Source organism: Micromesistius poutassou (genome assembly GCF_964030765.1).
Source record: "Micromesistius poutassou genome assembly, chromosome: 4".
NCBI classification, from domain to species: domain Eukaryota; kingdom Metazoa; phylum Chordata; class Actinopteri; order Gadiformes; family Gadidae; genus Micromesistius; species Micromesistius poutassou.
This window is the reverse complement of record NC_140274.1, coordinates 3,579,561-3,604,560: the sequence shown is the minus strand read 5'-3', so window position 1 is coordinate 3,604,560 and position 25,000 is coordinate 3,579,561. Positions and strand designations below refer to the sequence as shown.

General features: G+C 48.6%; 1 protein-coding gene across 2 annotated transcripts in view; it reads right to left on the bottom strand.

The window, feature by feature from the left end:
* Nucleotides 1-25,000, bottom strand: part of lrfn1 (leucine rich repeat and fibronectin type III domain containing 1) — an 84,941-nt gene that overhangs the window by 36,584 nt on the left and 23,357 nt on the right. Inside the window, exon 2 of one of the 2 annotated variants that reach the window (XM_084467437.1) lies at nucleotides 5,628-5,676. The exons of the other annotated variant lie outside the window; for it this stretch is intronic. The gene's annotated coding sequence lies outside the window, so the exon portion shown is untranslated. The remainder of the gene's footprint in view (nucleotides 1-5,627; nucleotides 5,677-25,000) is intronic. 2 annotated transcript variants of the gene reach the window in all.

Here is a 25,000-nt window from a genome sequence, read left to right as displayed (position 1 = left end):
CTCCTGTTAAATTAAAACCTTACTACGACACAACGTATTAAAGCCTAGGGAACGGGGAGAAGCATGGCAGCTGCCAGCAAAACATTATATAACTATTCACAACGGAAATTTGAAAATAGGTTAAATAAAAACAATAAAACCGCACAGGGGGCCCATGGCTGCCTGGATCCAACTGTCGGGAAAAAAATCCCATAATCACGTCCAATTTGTATAGATTTCTTTCTCTCTCTGCATGAGCTGCAAGCCCGACCCGAAATCCCATATTGTGGAGGTGACCTACTTTGGAGAAGCATGTCTTAGATTGATCTAAGCATGACACAATATAATGTTAAACCCAGAATAGCCGAGCTGCGAGGTGTGAGCCTTTCCTTCCTGGGTGATAACTAGGCAACAGGGGGATATTATCTCTGCAAATCCTCCACTTCAAGCACCCTCTCGGAAAAAACACGTACACTTGATACACGTTCACTCCCAGAATGAATAGAACTCTGTTAATGAGGGGCGTATGGATACATATTTAATATCGGTAATATCTATTATTGATGATACCTATCGTTATTTTAATGCCGTTGTCCATTGTTTCCAGTTGTCTTTATCGCAGACACACAAAACATCCAAGTATTTCATACACACACACACACACACACACACACACACACACACACACACACACACTCACACCCTCTTTTGCACTCAAACACACACACACACACACACACACACACACACACATCAGGACCGAAAAGGAAAAAGGTGTCTTGTCTTTGGAACCTTCTGAGTACCCATTTGAAGATTACAAACCTCATCAACATTTCCACAAGTAATCAATCATTCATGGGTGTCGTTTTTTTTGTTTGTTGTTGGTTGAAATTCAAATAATTTCTACAATCATTTCTACATTTAGTGATTGAGATTGCAAGATGGCAAGTCGGAACACTCGACACACATTTAACGATAACACACGCAAATCTCTAATTACAAAGAATCATTTATCAGTCCGCCAACCAAGTCATCAGGGTTCCTGAAGCAAAACCAAATACGCGTACCGCTCAACCATTGTACGCCATCATGGCTGCAAATTACTCCCCTGGTTCACCCATGCATATCACAAAGTGAAATTCTATTAACCCCGCCTTTATTTTGAAGCTGTGTCGGAGCTTAACCACGGCATTTCTTCAAGGGACAATGGATGATGAGGACATTTTCCCACAGCTCCAGAAGAATCACACAAGGTACAAGGGTGTCGACGATGTCAGCCTCATTCCCCTGGGTCATTGCCGCGGTAACACGCCGTAATCACTCGGTCAAAGTGTGGATCAGATCATCTTTAAATTACCCCCTGGTTGCCCCCCTATTTTGTATTCGTTGATTCTTATCTTAATAAAATGTCACCCGGTGAAACCTCAATCTTGTCACACACACCGAGGACTCGAGGACTACCCCGGTTGCACCCTTTCAAAGGCCCAGGCCCATTAGCCAGTGAGTCATGTGACGATGTGCTGCTCATTAAACAATCACAAATGATAAATGGCCTGCATTTATGTAGCGCTTTCATAACCAGTGACCACTCAAACGCTTTACAATATGGCCTCACGTTCACCCTTTCATGCACACATTCACACACTGACGGCGGTGTCAACCATGCAAGGCGAAAGCCAGCTCGTCGGGAGCAGTCAGGGTGAGGTGCCTCGCTCAGGGGACACCTCGTATGGCGAGTGAACAGTGCCAGGATTACCAGGAGAAGGATAACATCGTGTGAAATGCACGTGTGGAGATACGTACGCCGCCGCCGTGGGGAGAGGATACGCACGCCGTCGCCATAATATATATATATATATATATATATATATGACAGTCAATTACCTTAACCACAACATTGACTGGACCATGACCAAAAATAAATAAATAAATATATTTATTTATTACCTTAACCACAACATTGTCTGGACCATGACCAAAAATAAATAAATAAATAAATTTATATATATATATTTACTTATTTATTTTTGGTCATGGTCCAGACAATGTTGTGGTTAAGGTAATTGACTGTCACGCGAGAGACGGGTTCGATTCCCAGTCTATATTTTTTGTTTTCTTTTTTATTATAATTTTTTTTTTCTGGTATTAATATGTCCAAATACTTGTTGATGAATAAGTTGATGACATTTTATAAAAACCGTTAGTTTTTGTGTGTCAAAAAGACCAAAACTCTTAAGTTTTAGTTCAGGCGTTCTCACGGCGACGTAGGTTAGCAGGCGTCTTTGTGGCGACGAACTTCTTCAGACGTCCGTGAGCAGACGTACATTTTGTCTGAATTTCCGTATGTACGTCGCCGTGACACCGCCGCCGGTGGACGGAACTTCCATGCAGTCGCCGTGGCGTCGCTGCTGGTCTCTCGTCTGCAGTCCCAATCAGTCCCATACAAAATTTCACACGTTGTGACGGCGGCGTAGGGTTAGACTGCTCCTTCGCCTCTTCCTGGTTATCCTTAGGTTTGGCACTGTTCACTCGCCATAACCTCGACACTCTAGGAGGAGCCGGGGATCGTACCAGCAACCTTCCGGTTACCAGCCAACCCGCTTTACCTCCTCCTGAGCCACATGCCTCCCACATGTACACATTTCTCAGGGCTTGTGTCATGGCTAGTAATGGAGCCGTTAAACGGACGCTTTCATCCAAAGTGGCTCGCAGTGATTCAGAGACATCATTAATCAACATCAAGGCATCGAGCAGCTTGCTACAGGTGGACCGCAGAATCCAAAACACCCAGACCTCTTTATACGCTGCCCATCTCACAACGGGGGGCATTGCTTGGTGCATCATATCGCCTTTGAAATGTATCGCTGCTGATACCACTGAAACCGTACTCCTAGGTTGTTTCTATTAGTCCCTTTTTAATTGAAAGTCGGGTATGGCTTAGGAGTCGGTTGGAACAGAGATAAACTGCTGGTGAGTCAGACTACCGTCCATCTCCCTCTTTCCCCCTAAAGCTAGGAAAAACCCTCAATATGTTTGACACGGCATGGCGGCTTCAGTCAGGAGCATTTATTATCTACAACGTGTCATTTATATAGTATTTTTTGTGCCGTTTTATCTTTCCTTTACCTAATAACACCGTGTCACGAGTCCAAATCATCTAGTGGTTTATCACGGTGTTAATTGCCCTGTCAGTTTGAAATATGCGTCGCGTCGCAGCGAGCGCCACAACGTCGCCCCGCGCATTTAAATAATGTCCTCTACCGACGCCGACAAACAAGACCCAGCGCCCCTGAGCCAAGTAGCAGCAACTTGCTAGTCAAACTCTATATGCAAGTTCACAAAGCAGCACCGAAAAACAGGTGCTCAGTAGACTTGCTGAGCTTCTTAAATACCCCGAAAGCAGGGAACGGCAGTGAAACCATGGCGATTTTAGCCCATTTTCTAGCCATAAAGAAGCTCACTTTACATCCAGTAATGCCATCACGACTGACAGGTCCTTCCTCGGAGCTAACGCTGCGCTAGCACTGGGGAGTCTCAGGCACAGCTGCTCAGAGAGCTAATTTATTTGGGGTCATATGACTTCGTAATGCTCGTGTAATGACTTTTGTTCTAGGGCCCGCAAAAGTTGACACACAATTACTTTTCCGGAGCCACGCATGACATTGATGAAGCCATTAGTGAAAGAAACCGGTCTGAAAAAATCACAAAAACATCAATTACACGACGTGGAATATACTCACGCTTCTGCTTTAATGGACGCAGACAAACAAATAGAATTTTGCCCAAAAGATAAAAATGTCCCCAACTCTGAAGGCAGGCTTTTCTCTTACTGAACATTTTCTTTATTTCCAGATACGTGTGTGAACTTTTTGTTGTCACTTTCTGGTGTCTGTTCCTTCTAGCACGAGCTCTCTCGACCCACTAAACAGCAGGCTAGTGCTCCCCGGCCGTCAACCAAAGGCATGTCTGTCACGGGGGGAAGTGCACAATCAAGCGACGCACAATCCCCTGTTATTTGCAGTCCTAGTCCTCCTCGCTGATCTGCAATCAATAGGATAAAGCCGGCTCTTCCCCATCGCGGAGCGCACGTGATTGACACTCACACCCCCGTCAATCTACTCAGCACCGCACTCTGCAGACCACGGCACCCTACTGCTGTAGGTTACCGCCGGATAACGCATTATCACCGGGAAGAGGGGTGTCTTTGTGTGGGTAACACAGCAACACTCTTCATAGCCAAGCAGAACCCCCACCCCTCCCCCCCCCCCCCCCAAATACCTTCAACCCACCCACCGGGGGACATCAACACGATGCAAGTGCATTCGTTAGCCCAGAGGCTCACCACACCCGGTCTGAACGCGTGTCTGCTGCAGGCTCGTGCTTTCCGGTTCGTTCCTTCCGTCTGTGTGCGTGCGTGCGTGCGTGCGTGTTGCCTCTCATCAGAGGGTTTGTTCTCCCCGTGGAGGTAAGACGTTCACTGAGCAGGGGCTGTGCTGCAGGGGGCTGCGGCGGAGGCTCCAGCTAATGGGCCCCCCCGCTCCCGCAGTGGGGCCCGTAAAGAAGCGAGACGAGGTGCCGGCCCCGAGCTGGCTTACGCGTGGGAGGAGAGCTAACACGGGTGGGAGCAGGGTGGAACAAGGTCTGCCCGTGAGGAGGCTTGATCTCTTCCTCTTGATTTCTCTCTCTCTCTCTCTCTCTTTCCATTGTCTCTCTCTCTCGTCTCTCGCTGTCTCCGTTCTCGGCCCGTCCGTCTCTACTTCCATCTCACCGTTTATGTTCTATGTCAGTTTCTCTGTCTCTCCCTCAAGCTCTACATTGGTCTGTCTCTCTCGCTCCATCTCCATCTCCAAATCTCCACCATCTTCCTCTTTGTTTCTTGGTCCGTCTGGCTCAAAGTAACTCCCATCTGATCGTGTCCATCTCATTCCCTCCCCTCTCCTCCTCCTTCCCTCTCTCTCATCTGAGTCTGTTGGTCTCCATCTCTCCCCTCCCCTCCCCTACACCCTCCCTCTCCTGTTTCTGTTTGTCTCGATCCCTCCCTCTCCTACTCTCGCTCTCCTCCATTATCCTTCCCTTTCCCCCTCTGACCGGCTGTCTGTCTCTCCTTCCATCTCTCCCGCCAATCTCTCTCCGTCTGTCTGTGTCTCTTTCTCCCTGCTTCTTCCTCTCATTCAATCCCCTTGCTTCCGCTGTCTGTATTCTGCTGTCTTATGTTTCCTTCGGCCACAGTCAAACCTAATCCACAAACATCTTTCTTGTGTTTCACAAAGCGAGGCAGAGGGTGCATGTTTTCCTGTGTTGTGCGTGCGTTGTGTGGCGCTTGTGTGTTTGCCGTTGGGTTGTGTTTGTTTGGGTGAATGCACAGAAGGCGAGGGCAGCAGAATAAACTGCAGCGGGCTCCAACTAAACGAGGGAAACGTGACGCCAACGCAGTGGGTGTCGCGCAAGGCTCCGCTAATGGCTTCCCTCGGAGACACAGTCTCCTGTTGTTTCACATCGGCGATGGCCGTCTTCTTTCCCCCCGTCCCTTAGCACTGCGGCATGTCGGAGTCAGTCGTGCGTGTGTCACGTGGTCTCGTTTATTCAGAAAGAGGGTGTAAATGAGCGCGAGCCGGCGCTTCTGGCTGCTCTCAAAAAAGACGACTTACCGGAATACGTCCTCTGAGATGTGTCTGGCAGCGACGACTTCAAAGCAGACTGCAGAGGAAGAGAGAGGGAGAGAATGACACCTTAATGTGCAGGCACAAATAACATCTGATGCACATGTCACCTGCTTGTGCTATTGTCAGAGTCGTGGAGCGGTTCAATCCACGGTTCAGTCACTCATTGTGTTCCCGGACACAATGGAAAGTGAGTTGACATTTGTGGAGCGTTGGGACAAATGTCCCGGGAAACTGCCTCTGTTCGGGATCAATTCTACACCGGCGAATAAATGATCCTATGTAATAATGAGTATTTTGTTTTTTTTGCTATGGATTTCTTTCTTCATCGCTTGTTTTACACGCTCTTGATCGATTTTCATCAGGAACCTCTAGGAGACGCAGGAGCAAACCATGAGGTTCTACCACACTGGGCGTCGCATTGCGTTGCTAAGCTATACCAGACCTCTGGTAGACACGCTGTTAAAGAACCAATCATTGCTACAATCTGATGCGCCATCATTTGCTATTGATTCCTGGTTATCGATGCTGTGATCTCTTCTGGCGATGGTATTCATTTATGGAGACCAGCCCACTAATTCATGTTAAACCGATTGCTCTTAAATACTAACTCAGATATACGCATGTGTATGAGCGTTAATGATGACTCTGACCTTCACTGTACCTCCATGTGTAATTTATGCCACGTGATGTGCTGCAGCAGTGTTAACTGCAACACCCCAAACACACACACACACCCAGACCCACACCGCTTTAGTTCATTCATAACCTTGAAGCAAATATCCTTTATTCAAAACAGACTTCACAACACTTAGAAACCAATAGAAAACTCAAAAATTAAATGAAAGAAAGGTTTCTGCTGCATCATCCAGCACTTATCCTAATAACATGTTTGCCTCTGCGACATGTGGGGTCGATTTTCACAGGATGCTGGGGGCCCGACACCGCCATGGAGTCAAACAACCAGGGAGCCTCACGGAGAGGCAATGGCGGCTGACTCTGGGTTTGGTAAGAACGACGAACGAGGAAAACGAGTTTGTCAGGTAGTTCCACAACGAGGGAGGATGTGTCTCGTTGTGTGATTCTCGGTCGCCGTAGCGACCATCTTGATTAGATCTCGACGGTTCTTTGTATCAGCACTCGGCGATGCGGTGCCCCTGTCCGTTTCCAATCAGGCCGTATTTACCCGCCACCACGACCTCGCCTCCCACTTAGTGGAAACAAGACAGCGCTACGGGGAGGGACACCCAGACCGACTCAGCCGCCTGCCCAAGGTTACGCCGGAACCATCCGCCGCACATCTAAAGCTCGCTGTCCTTTCCTCCGCTCTCACCCGTCTAGAGAATAGCTCAGCGCCCTTGACTCGTCGGTTACGACATTCAAGCCCAACGCAGCGCCCGAGAAAAAACGTGAAACGGAGGGCGCCGGCTATTGTTATCCCAATGAACACGCAGCATTATTTCTCCATTTTCTAAATCGTACAGTTGTCACTCGTCAGCATTCCTGTTGAACTTAGACATCGGGTCGCACGTACAATTTCACGCGTGCGTGCTGCGTCTCTCTGCCCTGTCCTGCCTCCCCGAGCCCCGGTAATGGGTTTTTATACATCCTAATAATATCCTCCGCACGGCCGACATTACCAGCATCGCTTCGGTACACCTGAATGTGCTGTAATGCTGCAATCACGACCCATACATGCAAATGAGGTCGTTATTGACTTAGTTACTAATGTTCCAAACAATGGTCCCAGACATTCAAGTGAATTTATTCCCCATCACGGCTTTATTTTTATCCCATCCTAGGGTAGTAATAATTCATTTTTCTTTTAGGTGTTTTGTAAAGAAATATGCGAGGGGGTCTAATAGTATTCTGTGCGCCGTCCCTGGAGTCCAGGTTCCAGCGACAAACCCAGGGATCCTAATGGCTGTCGGAGAGGTAATTTGGTTTCTACTTTTGTCCTGTAACCGAGTGGGCCTACTCCGTCTTCGCTGGCACCGCCGGCGAGCACACGCAAGGGCAAACAGCCATTTGTTTTGTGTTGTGCCGCGCCTTAGATCACTGAACGGGCCACTTGTTTCCCCCCCCTAACTATAACCTTGGTTGACGGATCCCAGCACATTACAAGTTTAACTTTCCTTTACTTACTTTTTGCTAGTTTGTTCGCAGTTACAACAGCCCGGGAGTTCAAGTTTGGTGACTACTGAACACAACGACATGACCAGCTTTCAGTTGGAAAGAAAGGCACTATCTTGACGGAAATGTGAAATGAAAAATGGAAACCCTATATAAATAAATAAATATATAAAAACAGCCAAGGCACACGGTCCTGTGTGGAGATGAATGGTACCACGCATCCAGCTCTGTCTCCCCATGACTAAGCTTCACATGTCACAGTATGAAATGATGATGGTACCCCCATACCATTTAAAAGCCCTGAGAACGATACTGTGGCCCACAGAGGACATACAACACGATAAAGGCTGAGAACAGTGAGCATGTGCAGAAGCCCCATTGATTTGAACATTAGCCTCTAACCAAACAACCCACTCCCCTTCTGTTCCCCCCTTGCAAACAAACATGGATGAATCTCGCCTTGGCGACCACCGTCACCACCACCACCCTCCCTCCCTCCCTCCCTCCCTCTCTCCTTCTCGCCCCCGCCCATCAAAAAATCGGACAGAACAACTGTGCACATTAATGCAGCAAATGAAGAAACTCAGAAGGTGGTTTGATGGAGGTGTTACTTTTGTCACTTCTCATTTGGCTCTCGCAGCGGCACAGCAGCGCCAGGGAACGCGGGGGAGGCAGGCGGGCGTGCCCTCCCCCGCCACCATTAAATGCCAGTCTCCACCCCCCCCCCTCCCCCCTCAGTTGCAGCTCCCTGTATTAATTGTGACTTAACAGGCGACATATGGCTCTCTGAGCATGCCCCGTGCACAGTTGGCACGCCGGACACGAAGCAGTTCCTCCAGGCTGGACAGAGTGACCTCCAGACAGAGAGAGAGAGAGAGAGAGAGAGAGAGAGAGAGAGAGAGAGAGAGAGAGAGAGAGAGAGAGAGAGAGAGAGAGAGAGAGAGAGAGAGAGAGAGAGAGAGAGAGAGAGAGAGAGAGAGAGAGAGAGAGAGAGAGAGAGAGAGAGAGAGAGAGAGAGAGAGAGAGGAAGGTACACAGAGCTTGGACACAGAAGGAAGACTCAGTCGTGGGAATGCTCCAACAGGGGTTTTAACAGGCACACACTCACATATACTAATGTATATGCTGCACACAATTCTTCTTCCAAAAAAAAATTGGATCGATTAATCAATATAGCAGAATGTGATCTTTCACATTCAACACACATTCAAGGTGGTCTCCTGCTTGTCATCTATTCAGACATGAAGATATTTCTTACTGGGCTTTTGTACCACAATAACTGACAGCTCCATAACCATATTCATACAATGTACAATATACAATATTCAGAATAAAAAAATGTCTGCTCTTGTTACTTCTCTGCTTATAGTGCCAGTGTCAACAATAACACACATAAACAGGCGTGTAAAAGATGTAGTCTATTCACGCATCACCCCCTATAGTCAGTGACCCCGCGACAACCAAACAGGAGAGGAACGATTTCACTCAGCCACCTTTACAGCACAATAACAATGCATTTATCGCAACAACATCTAACATGCCAGCATTATGCACTAGGAGCTACAAGGGATGGTGTGCGCCAGTGTGAATTTGAGAGTGTGTGTGTGTGTGTGTATTTGAGAGTGTGTGTGTGTGTGTGTGTGTGTGTGTGCATGCATGCGAGATATCAGTCTACCTGGATTCTCTGGGAAATGAACACTGATCGTATCCCTGTACCTCTGATCCGACGCTATGGTAATAAGCTCCCCTCTTCCCTCCTTCACCACCACCACCACCACCACCTCCTCCTCCTCCTCCTCCTCCTCTCATCTCAGGTTCTGATGATGACCCGCCACCTATTTTTACACTTAGTCCAGCTCAGCACTTTCCCCCAACGATGCATAAATAATCAGGAGGTAGCACCCGCCGATGGTGGGTATGAGGGATGGCTCTGCAGCGTCTGCCTGCCCACACGGTGTGATATCCCTGCATTCTCCTCCCTCTGTAGCCATCGCTCGGCCTCTCCATCACAGAAAGAGAGAGGGAGAGAGAGAGAGAGAGAGAGAGGGAGCGAGAGAGAGAGAGACTCTCTCTCGTTGTGTAGCCACGCAATGCGCCGAGCGGCCGACACGTGTATCCGGAGCCGTTATTGTGCGTCGCTACTTACTCATGCAGAAGTAGACAGGTGTGTGCGCGCTGAGCAGCGGCATTAAATGAGTACTTTGGGCGGCGAATCGATTGAGGGGCAGAAGTGTGGGGCTCAGTCGGGTCTCAGAGACCTAGAGCACATAGGAATGTGTCACTTCTCATCTCTCGGTTATTACTCCTGGCTTCTGGCTGACTGGCTTGCTCTCAACGCCCCTCGCTCTCTGTGTAAGGCCCCGGTCGGCCTCCCACACTAATAAGGGAGAAGTTACAACAGTTCTTCTGTTTTTTCTGTGTGTGTGTTTTTCTGTGTGTGTGTTTCTGTGTGTGTGTGTGTGTTTCTCTGTGTGTGTGTGTGTGTGTGTGTGTGTGTGTGTGTGTGTGTGTGTGTGTGTGTGTGTTTCTGTGTGTGTGTGTGTGTGTGTGTGTGTGTGTTTCTGTGTGTGTGTGTGTGTGTTTCTGTGTGTGTGTGTGTGTGTGTGTGTGTGTGTGTGTGTATGTGTGTGTGTGTGTGTGTGTGTGTGTGTGTGTGTGTGTGTGTTTCTGTGTGTGTGTGTGTGTGTGTGTGTGTGTGTGTTTCTGTGTGTGTGTGTGTGTGTGTGTGTGTGTGTGTGTGTGTGTGTGTGTGTGCGTGTGTGTGTTTTTCTGTGTGTGTGTGTGTGTGTGTGTGTGTGTGTTTCTCTGTGTGTGTGTGTGTGTGTGTGTGTGTGTGTGTGTGTGTGTGTTTCTGTGTGTGTGTGTGTGTGTGTGTGTGTGTGTGTGTGTGTGTGTGTGTGTGTGTGTGTGTGTGTGTGTGTGTGTGTTTCTGTGTGTGTGTGTGTGTGTGTGTGTGTGTGTGTGTGTGTGTGTGTGTGTTTCTGTGTGTGTGTGTGTGTGTGTGTGTGTGTGTGTGTGTGTGTGGATCACGTGCTGATAGTGGCGAGCAGTAATTACTCAGGGACAAACAGGAAACCTTTACTGATCAAATTCAAGACACTTCCACTTCATCCACTTACAATAAACATGTTGTTCAAAGCACATCCGTCCCCTAATACACTGAACAGAGAGCAACGGTAACCTTGGTTGCACCCTTCAGAAATGTGGAGTGAAAAAAAGTATTTTTTGTTTTTTGTTTGCTGGAATAATCTGGCAGTATAAATAGTAGTCGTTACCACAGTCCCCAGTTGGGACTACCTTATAACGTAACGTCAACACTAAGAACACAAGTTCTTAGTGTTGACAACACAGCTGCGGGCATGTCAGCAAAAAGTGGGTCCCACACACACACACACACACACACACACACACACAAACACCCTAATTAGTGTCAGAGGCAGAACGGGGGCGAAACAGCGAGAGACGAGTGTTGAGTGTGAGCTGGTCACCCAGAAGTACTGATCGATTATCGATTAAATTCTCAATGCAATATATATCATTCAAGGAAAATTCAGGTTAGACCATAGCCCCCCCCGTCATGCCTCCACTATCAAACCGCCACCACCATACCTCCACCCTCATGCCACCGTGATTCCTTCACACTCATGGCTAAGCCCTCACTCCTCCAGCCCTCACGCCTCCAGCCATCACGCCTCCAGCCCCCACTCCTCCAGCCCCACTCCTCCAGCCCCACGCCTCCAGCCCCACGCCTCCAGCCCCTAGCTATAACAATGAAAACACGACGAGTTGTACCAAAGCAGTGTTCTGAGGCTGGATTCATTTAAATTCACTAAAGTACGCCATGGCAACAGCCAGACCACACATGACGAGCACTGCCCAGAGCCACTGTTTCACACCGCCGGAGTCAGGTGGTCCGCATTAAGGAGCTCTTCACAGCTGCTCCACGTTGCTCACTTTTTTTTTTCAGGAAGGGTAATTTTAGCTCCTGCACCCCGGGAGAGCAGAAGCCCCCAGAACGCTTGGACCCGCGGTTACGAACTGTGTGAACACACGGTGTTGTGGCCCGCGCTGGACGCGGGTCCTCCAGTCCACAGGCAGAGCAATGCGTCTATGGCGCTCTCCACACAACATAAATCATGGGAAGGGGTTACTCTACAGTCACACTACACGCGTCTGTCGACGGATGACCGAGGGCGTGTCTGACGTATGGGGGAGTAGTAGTAGATTGGCCGCAGCCCGCCGCCAATCAAATCGTTCCCCGCTTAAAGCCGGCTTCTTGCTGCTTCTTCCTGCTTGTTGTTGCTATTGCAAAATGGATCCCGTAGTCACAAGCAGAGTGTTGTCCCTGTACGTGAACAGGGACTGGTCAAACAGAATTGGGTGATTGCCCACAGCAATGATAACTTTCTCCTCCATTTTTAAATCCCCCGCTGCCGGCCGGCTTTTTGACATATCCACGTGTTTTCCCGGGTTGTACCACAAAGGCGGTTTCATTGGACAGAGTCCAAGTAGTGTCACAGTAGTGTATTTGCAAAACCGCAATCTGATTGGCCGACGGATCTGCCGCTGGCCGAAAAGTTGAACATTTCTAAGCTTTTCATGCAGGCCGACAGACCGGACGGACCCACAATGCATTTCGAGAGCGCCCCATGCAAAGTCAATGAGATCCGTCGACGGACGCATGTAATGTCAATGTAAGGTTACTCACCACGTACGTAGTACTCTGAACACAACCGCTTTCTGTTGGATAGCCAGGCGTGGTTCTTCAGAAAACGCAGACGTTTTTGTCACCCGTTTCATATATTTAGAATGCTATTCAGAATGAGATTCCCTCGGTGGGACGCACCATGGATGTGTAGACTTTAACTGTCATTTTTTAAACACCCTCTAAGTGACATGCAGATGAACCAGACTGTTGTCTCCAGACAACAGTCTCCCATCCTCCATATTCACGCGGTGTGTTTTCGTGCCATACTTTCCCCCGAGAGGATCCTGTTTAATAAAAAATCGGAATCCACAATTATCATAATTATTTATACGCCCGAACCGTAACCTTTTTTAACCACCACCATTTTAACAAAGAATTCTCCCCACTTTAACAACCCGTGCCAATGTGGAGGCCATTAGCACACGGCGTGACCCTGTGTTTCTCAGTATCAATAATGAGCCTCTTGAATTCAAAGCCAGATCCATTACACAGCACGGTCCGCTCCACCGAGACTCCCATTAATGCTAATTCTTCAACTTTGAGTATGAAATAAGAAGTGTGTCTTCTGATAAGATAATAACTCCCCCTTCCACCCCTCCACATCCCTCCTTTGAGTGGTGCAGAAACAAGTCTGCCTCGTTGCAGCACCTTGCCACGGTATGTCGTCAGTAAATCCTTTGATTGCACGCGCACTGCGAACCTGAGAAAGAAGACATCCAAGAAAGCCATTACGCCGTCTGATTCCCAACCCGTCACGGTTAACTAGAAGACAAACCTTTCTCCAACAGCTGGAGGTTGACAACCCAAAACAGACCAGGGCTTACGGCTCCTGATTGGCTTATAGCTCTGATTGGCTCGTGCCTCTGATTGGCCGTGCGTTTGTTGATTAAAAACAGAACGCCGCTTACACATTCAGCGGAGGCAGCGTCGATTTAAGGGGCTTCCGATTCAAACCACTGCCGAAGAGAAGCTGGGCTTTCTTTCTTTACTTTGCTCTAACTCGTTTAAGTTCCACTGACTTTGGCTTTCTCAACCAAGCCTGGAGGCCGGCCTACAATAAGGAAGCAGACCCCGACCGGGGGAATTAATCCCCGTCTGCCAACGAAACACGCTTGTGTAACAATTATCGCCTGGCGCACGGCACAAACGGCCCTCAGCAAGAGCAGGCTTCCTCTGTTTGCGAGATATCCAACTTTCATTACAGGCTCCGTGTTTCACTCTGAGAAGTTTCAGACTCTACGGAGTGCAGTCGCTTGCTGCAGTGCACAGTCTGCGGTTTTATATCACCTGGCCCTCCAGTGATGTCTGTAAACCGTTGAGTCATTGTAGCACATTGTATTGTTGCCGGGGTAACTGTCATATATGAGGTATATTATGTAGCTGCAATCGAACGCCTTGTGAGTCACACACACACAAAACGAGGCCGATTATTTTCAGTTGCAGCCTGGCTTGTCGTTTGTATTCAGCACTTAGCCTTGGATCTGTGGACGTTCTTATTTATTTATTCAGATCTATATTTTTAACTAGGAAGTCATTTAGCAGATGGTTTTACCCACATAAAAGTGAGGGGAGGTTTAGGCTAGGAGGTCTACAGGTTCTCTGCGGATCATTAGCCACTCAATGTTTGCTTTAGCTTTCTGCTAAATCTTAAATACATTAATAATAATAATAATAATAATAATAATTTTATTATCTCATTTAATTGTATGCATTTTATGCAGACTTTGAGTCTGCCTTGTGTATGAAAAGTGCTTTATAAATAATGTTGCCTTGCCTTCTTTAAATACGAGCTTACTGAAAAGATAGTTTGCACTTATCTTGGATCCGGCAGTCCTATTATACAGCAGGATAATTACACACTATAAGTATACACAAGTGTATTTCTACAGTACCGGTATACACAGTGTTGATTTAAAAACTTAGACACTTTTTTTTTTTACGGTTTATTACTGTTTGTTTGTTTCGGCCAATTACGTTGCTTACCTTTCTTAGCCCCGAGGAACATGATTGGTTGGAACAAATCAGAGGTGCACCGCCCCCTTCTCCCAGAATTCAGTGCGTCAGCCCTCAGCCTTCTCATTTGTGGGACTAGTTGGCACCAAACTCCCCCCCCTGCACTTTTCTTCCTAACCTCGTTCCAACGGTGTAAACACAAACACATTTGAACCCAATTATTTTGAAGAGTACTTGACAACTTAGCAGTTTTTTTCCTCACCAATATTCAGCGTTAGCATGACTCAGGACAGGCTTGCTTAGTCATGATGATAAAATGCAACTTGTCTTACTCGTTTATGGGGAAAAGGAGCAGAGACTCACAGCATTCACAACAGCACAGCTCTACTTTTCATTTTTGCACAACACAACAAAAAAAAAGAGAAAAATAACTCTTGTTTATTTGGAGAGTCGTGAGTTTAGTTTATTTCATTATTTGTTTCAATAGGCGCTGGGCAAACAAGAGGCAATATTGCAGACCGGGGTTTCAAATCAAAAATGCATAACGGAATTCCCTTCACAGCATTTTGGGAGTGAGGACAGATTTGCCACCCTCATAACCATGTTTTGTCTTCTGCCGAGGCCCAAAGACTACCTTTTGTGCGCGGTGGCTAATAATAGCCAGGCGAGCCGATGAACATACAAAACTCAGTACAAAACGCCTGCGAAGCGCAGATTAAAAAAAGGGCCATCAAAACGCCCTGTCGTTTCACGTCAGGAGGACTATCGACATCCCAGCTGATCCGGAATGAGGATTACAGGCGCGCTACCGCCGTGTACCGCGTTCAGCGCGCCCGGAGAAGTGTTCTACTTGGATTGCGGTGGATCTCGCTCTGCCAGTCGCTGTCATCTCCAGCGCTCTCCTCCTCTCTCTCTCTTCCTCCCTCACACGTAATCCCATGAAGAGAGACAACTCTTTAATGCTTAACATCCATAACACAGCCCGCATCTCTTAAGCAGGCAGCCGCAGAGGATGTAAGGATTCATTCTGGATCCTCTCCCTCTCTCTCTCTCTCTCTCCCTCTCCCTCGCTCAGCCCCCTGTAGAAGGATACGCTTGATGATGGCAAGTAATAGAAATAAATAAATATAGATAAACACAAATGCATCCCAGACATGCTAGTCACTGAATCATTGGCACGATGAGAACACGTGAATATAGGAGGTTAAGATGTGTTCCACACTATGTCTAGTCTATTATGGGATGTTTTGGAGCATCAGGGTAATCCTCACTGCAGCTGCAGTCTCATGCTTCCCTCTGCACTGCAAAACGTCAAGGACAGATTTCCACAATGCTTTGCGACGATGATAAAAAATCCTAACGTAATGAAGGCCCTGCAACCATTTGTTTGATGTTTTTATAACGTGTTCCACGTGTCGTTCCAATAAGACGTCTGAAATAAACCAAGTGGACGCCCCGCTCATTAACTTGACCCAGAGGAGCTGGCTGGTGTATTCATGTCATTGTGTGTTTGTGCTTGTGTTCATGTCATATTGTGTGTGTGTGTGTGTGTGTGTGTGTCTGTGTGTGTGTCTGTGCGTGTGTGTGTGTGTGTGTGTGTGTGTGTTCATGGCCGCGTTTGCGCGTGTGTGTTTGTGTCCGAGCGTGTGTGTGTGTGTGTTCATACGTCTGTGTTTACGTGTTTCATATGTCGTCTTTTTTAGTTTTGGTAAAATGGCTCACGCCTGCCAGCACACTCAGCCGTTACCAACACGGTGCACGTGAAACATGAACCTGACTCGTTTAAAGGCTTGATAATTGATCCAGTCTCTATTTCACCCTGAAAATCAAATCAACAAGGATTCCAGGACCGTGGATGGAGATCTTTGTAAAGTGCTGACCTCGGTTACGCCGTCAACAGGAAGGGATTCTACAGTAGCCAGCCCAGATTGATAGCCTCATCGCTTTCGATGAATCTTGCAGGGATTGTTGTGCTTTCCGGAAGCCTGTAATGTGCTAATCTGCTGTTAAAATGAATAATTGAATTGGTAATAAAGCAGAATGCTCATTTGGAGCGAGTCCCCTGTGAATCCCGTCAAGTAACAGACAAATATTAATCAAAATGCGTTGCCCTCGAGTGAGGGGTGGGTAAACTATGCTCTCCCAGAATGCTTACGGGGAGAGTGGAGAGGAAATGGATTTGAGCTGCTCTGAGACCGTCCCCATAGGTGGTGTACATGCTCACCCATTCATCCTCTGCATTTTTTTTATGATTTCCAAGGAACATTAAAACACACATGCACGCACCCACACACACACACACACACAATCAGGGGAACAGTAAAACACACACAACACACAATCAGGGGAGCGCGTATGCGCACATACACACACACACACAATCAGGGGAGTGCATATGCGCACACACACACACACACACACACACACACACACAGACACACACAATCAGGGGAGACTTGAGATCACATTAAATCCTAAAAGTGAGTGATGCTAACAAGGTACCATGTACTTTCAATTCTATTCCTGGCCAAAGGTGCTACTGCAGTCCATAGAATTACACACAGCCAGCTGCTAATGCACTTCCACCCAGTAGAAAAGGACATCTTACTTTGCTCTTCGTCCCTCGTTCTTTTGCTCTCGGTCTCCCCGTTCCATATCTCCACAGCGTACTTAAATACGCCCTCACCTTATCTTTAGGCTGACATTTTAAGTGCTGGTTTTTGGGGCAAATTATAACGTATATTATAAAGAGGGCTTTGGCATTAGATAAAAATGGATGTTTTATTAATCACGTTGATCCAAGTTAACAGCCCTCATCTAGTGTAATAAGGGCACGGCATTCTGCTGGGAGTCACAGCCAACTAATAGCAGAACCAGGCTTTCTCCACAGCATTTAGGGGTGTACATCATAATAAAAACTATAATAAGCCTCCATTTACAATCACACGCTGTTTCTGAAAAGAAAATAACAAGAAAACAACCAACTCCATATTTAATACTGATGAACAAGCATTAAACATCCTTTTATAATTGCCCTGAAAATTGTTTTGTCTCAGTCTATTACATGTGCCAAATAATTACCCCCAATAAACACACGTTTTTCATTTGGCAACATAAACCTGAGTCATTCCGCTGTGAGTTTTCATTTTTGGAAGAGGATAGGAGGCTCTGAGCGGTAAGTGAAAGAAAGTCAAAAAAGAAAGCGATTCCTTAACGCGTCCATCTCAGGGGTAATGCAGACACAGAGGGCCGCGTGCATTTCTGGTCCGTCAAGGTCAACTGTTTCCACGTTGATCGTGCTCAGGACAGCCCCCGTCGCCGGCTGCTGAACTCTTAGAGGATTAAGGAGAGAATGCGTTGCCGCGTTGCAGCCGTCCGACTGATCTGCAGCCAGCGCGGGTATATTTACATCGGAAGTGGGGCCTGTGACAAACACTCAGCCGCGTGACCCCCTCCCCGCGCCGCTATTTGCGTGCTTAGCTGATTATTGAGATGTTGTGACGGATAATTTGTGTCAAGCTGCTGGCAGCCGTTACTATTCACCACAATGCACTCTGCATATTAACATAGACTCATACGCAATGTAGATGAGGGGAAAGGAAAACGAGTGTTACCCAACATTCGCTTGTCAATGTTTACCAATCCGTTTTAATCCAAACTACTTACAGCGAAAATATGGATGATTAGATAGAGGCCATTAGCGAGCAAAGAGGGGGTTGAGCATCTCGCTCAGAGACTGCAGACATCGGGGATCGAACCGTGAGCGGTGTGGCTGGGGGGGAGACGGGGGAGAGACTGTCCAGAGCCCGGGCCGGAAACTACAAGGGGCGGAGTCACGTCTCATTTCGTGTTTCATCACTCAGATGTTCAACCGACGCAAATTCTTCTGCGCCGGTAGAAGAAGTCTCAGAAAGGGGGTTCTTAGAAGCGGATTTCAGCACAGTTGTTGATCTGAAGCCTGACAGACACCCTTTTAACAGTTTACTACTGCTGGCCGAGTCTGGGCCGGCCATAACACGCTCACAACCCCCTCTCCGCGTCGAGCGACATGATCGGTCGAAACAAACATGAAGCAAAGGAGGTTTAAACGTCCCGTTGACCCAGATCTGAGCTCATCTGCATGTAAGACTCCAGTTATTAATCTGCAGTCTGACCCCTGGCACCCCCTAACCACCAGAGTCGGGGGTGCACGTCCCCCTTAATGGTCGCCCAGACTTCAGACCTTAATGAACATTTCCTGGAGTTATATTTAGAGGTCTTAAAGAGGCCGCTCGGAGCCCCTCCCACACACTGCTGATCCCTTCTGGGAACAAACAGTGAAATGAGAGCGGGCCCGGGGACGACTTCACAAACCGGGGGGTTCAGGGCGGTTAATCCCATCATGGTGGGGGCGCGGCGGCCAGGAAGAAGGCGGACGCTGCCCAGAAAAAGGGGGCCGGATCAATGGGGAGATTCAGCGGAGCAAGCTGCGCCGGGGCGCGTCCCAGGAAAAGAGGAGATCAATAGTGAAATTTAGCCGAGGTCTGCTGCATGGGGCGCGCTCTGGGGTTAATGGATTAAACCGAGTGGACGCCCCGCTCATTAACCTGATCCAGAGGAGCTGGCTGCTGTGTTCATGTCCTTGTGTGTTTGTGTCGTGTGTGTGTGTGTGTGTGTGTGTGTTCATGTCGTTGTGTGTTTGTGCGTGTGTGTGTGTGTTCATGTCGTTGTGTGTTTGTGCTCGCGTGTGTTCATGTCATTGTGTGTGTTTGTCCGTGTGTGTCCGTGTGCACGTGTGTGCGTGTGCGTGTGCGTTGGGAGGGGGACTCTCTTCCCCTTTCGAGCCCAGGACGATGTGAGGTCAGGCAGTGTGTGGTGGGGGGGGGGGGAGGGGGGGGGCGTATAGGGCCCCACGGGGCGAAGCGGCTCCAGAGAGGCTCCGGAGCGGGACCACCTCGTGGTGCACCTCGTGGTCCACCTCCCCCAGAGACCCCCGGGGTCCATCTGTGAGCAGCAGACGATGAGGAAGCCTGACTGGTCCGGCACGGCAGCACATGACTCACAGACGGGAGCGGGATCAGCCTGTATTTGTCACCGCGATGGAAATTGTGTGTTTGTGCGCTACTGCGATTGCGTAAATGTGTGTGTTTGAATAAATGTGTGTGTGTGTGTGTGTGTGTGTGTATGTGTACGTGTGTGTGTGATTGCATAAATGTGTGTGTGTGTGTGTGTGTGTGTGTGTGTGTTTGTCCGTTTGACTGTGTAAATGCTGTGTCTGTGTGTGTTCAGTGTCTGTGTAAACGCATGCATGTGTGCATTGGGATTGTGTAAATGTGTGTTTGATCTGTGTGTTTGTTCGTGTGTGTCTGCACGTGTGTGTGAAAGCCTGATTGTGATGGAGAGAGTGGAGCAATGGTGGGTGGCGAGGGGGGTCTGGTGTGTGTGTGTGTGTGTGTGTGTGTGTGTGTGTGTGTGTGTGTGTGTGTGTGTGTGTGTGTGTGTGTGTGTGTGTGTGTGTGTGTGTTATGCTGGTGGCTGCGACGAGGAGGTCTGATAATAAGTGTGTGATACATGCCTGGGAGGAGGGGGGGTGTGTGCGTGTTTGTGCGTGTGCGCATGTGTGTTCGTGCACGTGCGATTCAAGTCTGGGAGTGAGTGTGTGTGCGTGCGTGCGTCTCTTTGTGCATGTGTGATGAGTGTGTGTGTGTGTGTGTGTGTGCTTGCTTGTTCGTGCATGTGTGATAAGTGTGTGTGTGTGTGTGTGTGCTTGCTTGTTCGTGCATGTGTGATAAGTGTGTGTGTGTGTGTGTGTGTGTGTGTGTGTGTGTGTGTGTGTGTGTGTGTGTCGGGCGTCCTCAGCGCGGTGGGCTGTCAGAGATGGACGACCCAGACAGCAGGGCAGCGCGCCGGCCTTCGTCACCAGCCCTGATCTACAGTTCAATAAGACCCCCTCACATGACAACACACGCCCCCTGGCCCGCTCGGCCGTCCACCAATCGATTCCTCACTTTTCCTTTTTTTTTTCTTTCCGAGAAGGAGATTTATTTTGTCCGATCCAGTTTTCCGCCGTTGCTATTGACATGATTGTACGCAGGATGAATGACATTTGGAGGAAATAGTATTTGCCACGGATTATTTATCTCTGTATAGACAGGGGCCACTTTTGGGTCTTGATGGATCAATCACAGTTTATACCTGAGATGAGATGAGATGTATAGGGAGTGTACCTCAGAATGAATCATGGGATTTTTACTTACTTTGTTGGCCATATTGAGAGCCACATGAGAGTTGAAGTAAATAATAAAAATGTTATAAAATCCTGTATAAAAACTTAAATATAATGTATCCTAGGCGAATCAAAACTTTGCTTTGCCATTTCTTGCATGAAAAATGCTGCAGCACAACAATGTCACCACTAAATATTTCACAATTCATTTATAATCAATGACTCAGACAATTACCACCATTACCGTTACCAGCCTAGACTACCGCAAAGGTGTAAATTGCGATGTGCGCCATAATGTGCAGCCTTAGGTTAGGATATAGTCAGGATATATCGGGGCTGACAATTAAACACCTCACACTGACCACATGGAGGATGTATGCAGCAGCAATAGCATAGAGAAACTGTCTCTCTCCCTTTCCTTCCCTTCAATAGACACTTCTATTCTCCTCCATCGTAGATATGGAGAACAAATTATTTTCCCCAGATATTCTGGTGATTGGAATCCCCCCAAGGCCTTGATTTTACATCCTGCTTTCAAGTTTGGAATTAGAAAAGCCATAGAACGAATATTAGACCTCAAAGTTTTGGCTAGTGAGGCAAAAACCGCCACTTTTGCGACCGTAAAAAGGGACAGAAAAAAAGAAAAGGCGACCCATGTTAGTCTAATCTGAGGCCAATCCAATTAAATGAAGAGAGGACGTTTTGCTAGCGCTAATCGAATTAATGGATGCTAAGCAAGAGAAGCCACAGCTCAGGACACTGATGGAGTTAAACCTAGACATCGCTTAACTCCAAGAGTACTCTCCTTTGTTATCACACCCGTGGGTCAGATGGAGGTCAGTGTCCAAGCCAAATTGTGCTTCATCTTGGGACGCCCCTCCAAGTGTCAGCGGAGCACGGCAGGGGGTCACCGCCTAGATTTACATAAAATCAGCCGCCGGAACAGAGATCACACGTTCCGGAACGGCAAATGATTTCACAAAGAGAGATATTTTGACACAGGCCTGATGTATTATCCAGCTGTCAAATGAATCCCTTTGGCAGATATACTGTCTCTGCGAAGAATTAGCATTAACAGATAGCTTCAGTCTTCTCTCCCAAACCCGATAAATCTTTCGGTTTTCCGCTTTCAGTCGGCGACGCTCGCAGAGGGTCAGAAAAATACAGTCGAGCCACAACAAATAATGGAGCCCCTTTCATCAGACTTGTTAGTTGGCGTAAGCGGAAAAATGCTAAATTTACATAAATAATTAACACGCCTAATTAAGTCCTCACGAGTGCATGTAACTCCAAGGGTTGTGATTAGCGTCGCCGTTTATCTGCTAACGTAATTAGTGCTATTGAGTCGACTAAACAATTGATCCTCCAAAGAGCCTTCCGATGTTTCCGACCGCAAACAGGCGGGTTTAATCCACCAGTCAGATGGGTCCACGCCGACCCTCCGACGACCACACACCAGCCGGCAGAGGGTCAGAGGGTTCCCCTGGAGGGGTCGGGGGGGGGGCCCCGGGGGGGGGATGTACCGCGGTGCCACGACGCCCTCCGTCCCTCCGGGAGACAGGGGGAACCCTCGTCCTCGTCAGGGAGACGGGAAGACAGAGTGAGGGCCGGCGGAGCTCCACGGGGCACTCACTGCCCCTGCCAGCATGGCTCCCCCTGCCAGCATCGCTACGTGGGCCTACGGAGGACTACGACGTGACAGGTAGTCTAGATTTCTCACACGGCCACAGGTGGTACGAAGGCCAGAGGGAGGAGAACGGCGGGGTTGCCAGGCAGCAGCAGAAAGAAAACATAGAAACTAGGACTAGGACAAATCAACTTATTTGCTGAGTTATTCGTGTGTTATGCTGCTCTGGCTGATCATTTACCACGCTTTGCGTCTTGACGCTTGCTCGGTGCGTTATCAATTCTGTCCTTCGTCTGATCATTACGGCAGCAGCGGCGGCGGTAGCACGCCGTCTTCCACAGGAAGCTGTAAACATCCCGGTCGGGGCGGCTGCTGAGAAACAGTGGGCTTTTGACTGTACTGTGTGTTTTTGTGTGATGGATTTATTGCTTGACCTGAGGGCTACACACAACACACACGCCCTCCTGCTGCACCTGCCAGGCCGAGGAGAGCGCTGCCGATGAATCACCGTCCCCCCGCTTCCTCTCCGTCGATATTGGGGAGCGGGCGGGGGGGGGGGGGGGGGGGGGGGGGGGGGGGGGGGGGGGGTGGGGAGCATTTCTAATAATATATTATCAGGATGAAATGTGGTGGAATAAACAGCGTGACATCTCTCCCCCTCCCCCCCTCGTTCATGTCAAGTCTCATTGATAGCATTTTGAGTATATGCATTCTTGTCGACCTGTATTCATATGTTGCTGCAGTGCCTGCCAGTCTTACTTAAATCTATGCTGCTGGGCTATTGTGTTTTAATAACAAAATATGGACTTGGCAGATGGCCACTATACCAACGCCACTGGCCCATTCCGACAGCCAGCTCTTTCAGAATAATCAAAAGAGAAAACATAATAACTCCTGCTGCATGGAAGTACAATGATCAAAACGCCTCATTCTTTCAGGGCGCGTGTCAGAGCGAATTCCAGCGCCGCTTCAAGCCCAAGCAAGATTCCTCCCACGGGGGGGGGGTTCCTGCGTGTTGATTGGCGAACAGACACTAGGTTGATAGGAGAACAGAGAATAACAGAGCACTCCGCTGACGCCCGGGCTAACAGCTAACGCCCGGAGAAACCACCGCCGTTACCTTGGGACGGGCTGCCCGCAGCGAGGCGGAGAAGCCGTGATTTAGGCCTTTCATTTTGAAACCGCCTTCAACCAAAGGGCTCTCCGTAGGAGCGTGCACTCACACACATACACACACTCACACCCGTACACACCCACACACACCTCGCGGCCATGGAGGGGCTCCTTACAAATCAGTAGAAGCTGTTGTGTGTCACCGCAGTACAACACAATAGATTGGGTTTGCCTCGCCAACGGCGTCACCCTAGAGCCAGCCTTGATGCAACGTCGGCCTCCGTACTCTGTGTACTCTTATGACTCATGACTGCACCCCCCCCCCCCCCCCCCCCCCCCCTCCCACCCCCCCCCCCAACATGGCGGCGATCAGAGCACCCTCCCACTACACACATCACTCCCACATCAACAGCACCATCGGACCACAGCGGACACCGGTTCAAACCGCCTCCCGCCTCCATCCGCCAGCTGGGAAATAAGAGTTCATCTTTAACCAGGGCTGGGCGTCGCCGTGTCGACAACCTGCCCTTAATTAACGACCCGGCAGACGAGGGAAAGGACAGGAGGGGGGGGGGGGGGGGAGTGACGAGCCACGGCAGACAATCAACATAAATATCCGAGAGGACTTTCCGAGGGGCCAACACGGAATTGGACGGCGGCGGGCCCTGTGGTTTGATGGATGGCCTCAGCGTGACGCCTGGCGGTCGGCCTCTGCCGCCCGCCCCACCGAGTGCTCTCTCTCTCTCTCTCCCGCCCCGAGGCCCCCCCACCGCCAGCCCCTCAAAAGTAGATTACTCCCCTATACACTCATTATAAATCAACCAGCATCCATTATCTACATGCACCTTGCAACTCAGCCCTCTAAGCTTGATGTGTGGAAGTCGAGGCTCACACACACACACACACACACATGCGTGCGCACGCACGCACGCACGCACGCACACACGCACACACACACACTCAAAATGGGAAATGAAGCCAAAAGAAATGGAAAAACATTTTTCCAAGTCGATATTATGAAATGTACGGTCAATAGGTCTTCTCCGGAAAAATCTGCAATTTGTAAGTGTTTATGAGCAATACATGAGACATTAAGCAGCCATAGAAAGATTGGACTGTTTGCGTGGAACTAGACAACGAATTAGCAATTCTAAACGGGAGAAAGCTCATGGAGGCATTCACATCAAGCATCCTATATGTTGAGTGAAGGGGGCTGTGAATGTATGCAGTTTCTTTCCTTAAAAACAGCTGGCACCATTTAAACACTTTGTTTGGCTGTCAATTCTGCCTCAAACATATTGTGTATTCATATCACTCCTGTGGAGTAAACACAGGATATATATTTTGGGGGAAAATGACATACTGTTGTGTTGCTGTATTGCATAACAAAAACACTCCTTAAATTGTTGAGATTAAACTGTGTGTGTGCATGTGTGTGTGTGCGTATCTGTGTGTGTGAGTGTGTGTGTGCACATGTGTACGTGCGTATCTCTGTAGTGTGTGCATGTGTGTGTGTTTATCTGTGTGTGTGCATGTATGTGTGTGCATGTGTGTGTGTGTGTGTGCGCATGTGTGTGTGTGTGTGTGTGTGTGTGTGTGTGTGCGTGCTGCACAGCTTCAAT